Consider the following 5,570-nt stretch of genomic DNA (forward strand, 5'->3'; position numbering starts at 1 on the left):
AAGAAAAGAAAAAAAAAAATTGCTATGCGCAGTCTTCCCTGACAGGGTCAACATAAGTTATATACCTATATAGACCTAGCCCCCGGGTGGCGCAAGCATAAAGACTCTCGGCAGGTCGACCTGCCCATCTAAGCACACGAGTCGCGTTCGTTTATTTTTCGAGAGACTCAACACTGCTTAGGCATTATTGTCGAACTCTGAAGTTATATAAATGACGTTTGTGTCAGAATCGAATCATATCTACCATATGTGTGTGTGTGTGTGTGTGTGTGTGTGTGTGTGTGTGTGTGTGTGTGTGTGTGTGTGTGTGTGTGTGTGTGTGTGTGTGTGTGTGTGTGTGTGTGTGTGATTTTTAGATCTTATATTTTTCATTATAAAACCTTCACATTAGGAGGAATATGTTATTGCAAGACACTTTCATCCTCCCTTGTCAAAATACAATGTTTTATTTACGCTCCAGGAGGAGATAAATATGTACTTGTAAAAATGGCCGACATCACACGAGAGTACCTAGGATTCACGAACCACCGTCACAGAGGTTTATATTCGTGTCGGTAATAAAATGGATATATCTCATTTTCGCCAAACCAAATCCCCCCAGATCCAACTACCCTCAACTTTGGGACAGTTCCCTTGTTTTCTTCAAATCAGCAATTTCTTTATCTTTTGCTGCTGGCTCCTGACTGCTTGCATTGGGAGTGTTGTTAGTTGCCGCTGAAATGTAGAAAGTATTGGGTTTGTTAGTCAAACCTTCAACTTTCATCTTCGCTTTGCGGTAACTAACATTATGCCCTCTCATGTATGCTAATGTTTCAGTCTCCTTAAATTTGCGGCTCTTAGCAGAACCATTTTGATGGTGACCTCTGCAATTAGCAAACTTGAAAGTGTTCTTAGTACATTCAGTCGAGTCATGAGCTCCGGTACATTTACCATATGTATTTTTTTTTTTTTTTTTAATCCTTGTCATTATATTTTAATGAGGTGTGTCCATTTTTTGGCATCTATTTTAACGCAGTGTACTTTTTTTTTTTTTTTTTTTTTTTTTTTTAATGTACGGTTGCATTTGGATTTGGAGAAGTCCAAAAACACAATCCGGATTTAGTTCATACATTACCGTCTTTCTTGGTCATACAGTTCACGTCCACTACGCTTTAGTCCTTCATGTTTCAAGAATTTCACTTTCTTTCATTGTCTTCAAATCCCTGTAAAAGATTACTACTTTACAGGCATATGGGCAACGGGGATAGTTACTTTTGCCTTGTAAACGTGAATCTCCGTCAGTTTAATTAACTCATTAACGTGGGTGTTGAATTGCATTTTAACAAGGAGGCAATTTTCTTCCAGAATTAAAATCGACGTCATGGACCATCATGGACCTTGATGATGAAGGTTTAACGTTCAAAACAGACTGAATAAAAAAGCCCTTAACTATTGTTATCAACCTAACAGCAATATCCAAGAGTGTGGCAGTTAAGGCCCATTCACACACATCAGTGATATATCAGTGCCGCGTCCGCTCAGTCCGTCAGTGTCAGTGAAAAAAACCCCAGTTATTTGGACTCTGGCTACACTTATCCGGCGCAGTACCGTGTTACGCCTCCGCGCCGTGAAACTGATTATTGTCGCCACCGATATTGTTGAGTTTTGCACGGACGTCGGACGATTTTTGTGAGTTTTCAAACAAAACTTAAAGATGAATTTAGCTTTATTTTTAAAACACAAAATAATGTGCTGTCACTGCATAGGCATAATAAATGCCTACCATTTGCTTGTCGTTAGGGAAAATCTGTATGGATTTGAACAGTTAAGTACAGAAACTAGCCAGCTACAATATGTTTGTTTTATTTAACCTGAGACTACTAATCGTTGTTCCATCATCAGTGAACTCCTTGCACATAGTAAACTCTTTCACTTTTTCTTTCTTCCTCGTATCAAGTTCCCGCTTTCTTTTCATATGCTCTACTTATGCTCAGCCTCTTCCTCTTCATCAAAACTTATGGCAATCAATGCCAATTCCACGTCTAAAAACTGCAATCTTGGAAATCACTCATTTCACGCTGTACGGTGTCGCTACAGACGTATGAACAGACGTCACTGAAGCATCACGAATTTCACAAACACTGAATTGACACACGGCACTGATATGTGCGAATCGGACCCCCCCCCCCCCCACACTCCGCACCAAAGTGGGATCGAGTTGTGGGAGACACCTCCTTACCGCCGAGCTTGCCTACACAGAGGAGGGGAATTTGATGCCCTCCCCCCAGCGGAATAGGTCTAATCAGACCTATTCTAAAGTCTCCACCAATTCCTCTGAACCATTAAGCAGCAGATAACGAAACATTCCCACTGCCGAGCATTTGCATGAATGTTTCCAAATAAAGCCTCTCAACATCCGCCTACAAGAACTCGTGGACAAAACATGGGGAAGATTAGACACCTCGAAGACACAAACTACTTGCAGCTACAAGAAACCGCTCAAAACATTCCTCGAGACCAGTCTACCAAATGGTGGCCAAGAAGCCACACACACACACACACACACACACACACACACACACACACACACACACACACACACACACACACGCACGCACGCACGCACGCACGCACGCTCACGCACACACACACACACACACACACACACACACACACACACACACACACACACGCACGCACGCACGCACGCACGCTCTCACACACACACACACACACACACATATATACACATACACACACATATACATACACATACACACACACATATACATACACATACACACACACACACACACACACACATATACATACACATGCACACATGCACACACACACACACACACACACACACACACACACACACACACACACATATACATACACATATACATACACACACACACACACACACACACACACACACACACACACACACACATACACACATACATACATACATACATACACACATACACACATACACACACACACACACACACATATACATACACATGCACACACACACACACACACACACACACACACACATACATACATACATACATACATACATACATACACACACACACACACACACACACACACACACACGCACACACACACACACACACGCACACACACACACACACACACACATACATACATATATATATATTATATTTAGTTATTGGGTGTTGGTTGCAAATCAAAATAAAAGACATCAAAGGTCCTATAGTACTATAGAAATGTGTAGTAGTGAAAAAGTGTAAAGGAGGTTAGTTGATTTTATGTGCAACACGTCGTATAGCAGTTCGGGATAGTATGGCATTGAAAAGGGCAAGATTGGTGAGGGTAAAGAGGGTGAGTAAATGGGCTAAGGTAGGGACTGATAAGGGTGATTAGATCAAAATTGTAAAAGGAATAAGTGTGGGATTCTGCAAGGATGTCCGTATGGTAAGGTACGGATTAGCAAAGCGAAAAGGGGAGGTTTAAGGGTGATTAGATCATAGTTTCAGGAAAATGTCAGCAAGAGAGAGAATCCAAGGGTTGGGGGTTGTTGTGACAAAGAGTCGCATCCAGGGGGAAGCGGAAGGGATAATGGTGAAGGAAAGGGGGGGAGGGTGATGCAGATGAAGCAGGAGAAAATGGGATGTGTTGGGAGTGAGTGAGAAGAAGGGGTGTAGGGGTGTATGAATAGGAGGATGGATGTTGGCAGTCACTTTGAGTGTAGAAGGAATGGGAACAGAGGGGCGTAGGCATGTTACCTTTGGTCATGATTAGGTTTCTAAAGTGAATGTGGTTAAGGAGGTCTGATAAGCAAATGTTTTCTTATGAAGGGGAGAAGAGGAGATAGGCATCTGAGGGATAATTGAAGAAGTTAGTGGAGGAGTGGGTGTGGTAGGAGATGATGTGGTAGAAAGTTTAGATTATCTGCTACAGGTAGAAAGACGAGGAAGAGGGGTAGGTGTCAGGGCGGTGACAGAGATTGGGGTCTGGATCTAGAATTGCAAAATAATTTGATTTGGAGAGGAAGAAGGTAAAAATGAAAACGTAAGATGAAGGAGGGATAGGTATAAGGGGGATGTAGAAACATCTTGCGAGGAGGGGGGAGGGTGGAGTGAAGAGCAGCGCTGTAGTAGGGAGTAAGAGAAAAACCTCATCGACTTGTCTGGCCTCGCATGAAGTGAGGCCATGTTTGAATCTGACAACTGCCATCTCAGACTTGTAGGGATGGCAGCCCCTATAAAATACAGTAAAGGAACCATCACAATTGGCACACGTGCGTGACCGCAGAGCAGTTTGATCGATCATGACCAGTTTGTGAACATATAGGTTGTAGGGGGTCGAATGATGGGCCCTACAAGAGTATGGTAGGTGGCGAGCTTAGGGTGTAAGGTCTTGATTCCTTTATTGAGTAATGAGTGCGGCTGTTACTAGGAGCGAGGTGTTGCTCCTTGGCTCCCCGCTAGGAGTCTGCCTGTCATCTCCTAGAGTGATCTAAAGATGGTTGTAAATCACGTGTTTAGCATGGGACAATCGGTGGTGAAGAAAGGTAGTGTTACAACAATACTTGGCTCTTGTGGAAGGGGATAGACAGCACAGCATTGGAAGTGTGTTGCAAGAAGAGATTAATAAACAGGTAAAGCAATGGACATGCTTACATGCTTGTATGTGTATGTGGGAATATATGCATGTGACAATACATAACATTATATAAGTTACATAGAATACAACAAGAGATAATTCAAAAACATTAGCATACATATTTTAATAACATTATGTATATAAAGCTGGCCTACGGAGTGGCAGTGTTTGACAGGGTGGGCTAGACGCCAACAAGTCTGACATTGATGGGTGGAGATTGATGTAGTCGGATAGGGAGGCACTCTCCACCAATATAAACATAATAGGGGAGGTCATATCTACGGAAAGTAATCTTGGCAATATTGGTGGAAGACTTGTTTGTCCAGGAAATGGAAACAGTTCTGGTACAAGTATTGAGGGAAGGATGGGTCTGGGCAGGAATGGGTTTGCCGGTGGTCAGTCAGTGTTGACAATGTTTTAGCTTCGGATTCGGATGTAACTGTGACATGGCGGAAGGGAACTTACTCTGACATGGCGGAAGGGAACTTTGCTTTTGGAGATATTGCAGGAAGAGGAGAATGTTGTCAGAGTAAGGGGTTTTAGAGGGGATCACGAAAAATCAACCCCATTTGGCTGGACTAAACAGAGTATTCAAAAGGTTCGTAGAGGTGGAGGTAGTAGATGGACGGGGACGTGTAGAAGAGGGAGTAGTGTTGAGAGAGATAGTACTGCAGAGAGGTGGACAGTAAGACTCCAGAATAGTAATAAGGGAGGAGGGTGTAAGAAAGCTGTTGGGTAGATATGAAGTAGAGGATGTTGGGAGAGGAAGAATGTTTTCTGGGGGTTGAGTAATGACCTGGATAGATGATGATGTGGACTGGACTGAGGTGATAATAGGCATTGAGGAGGGGATAGTATCAATATTCAGAGTCGTGGTCAAAGGAGAGCCTGGGATCGGGGAACTGTGAGAATTAAAGTCAGTGGGG

The sequence above is a fragment of the Penaeus chinensis genome, chromosome 36 (assembly GCF_019202785.1).
Source record: "Penaeus chinensis breed Huanghai No. 1 chromosome 36, ASM1920278v2, whole genome shotgun sequence".
Classification (NCBI taxonomy): Eukaryota; Metazoa; Arthropoda; class Malacostraca; order Decapoda; family Penaeidae; genus Penaeus; species Penaeus chinensis.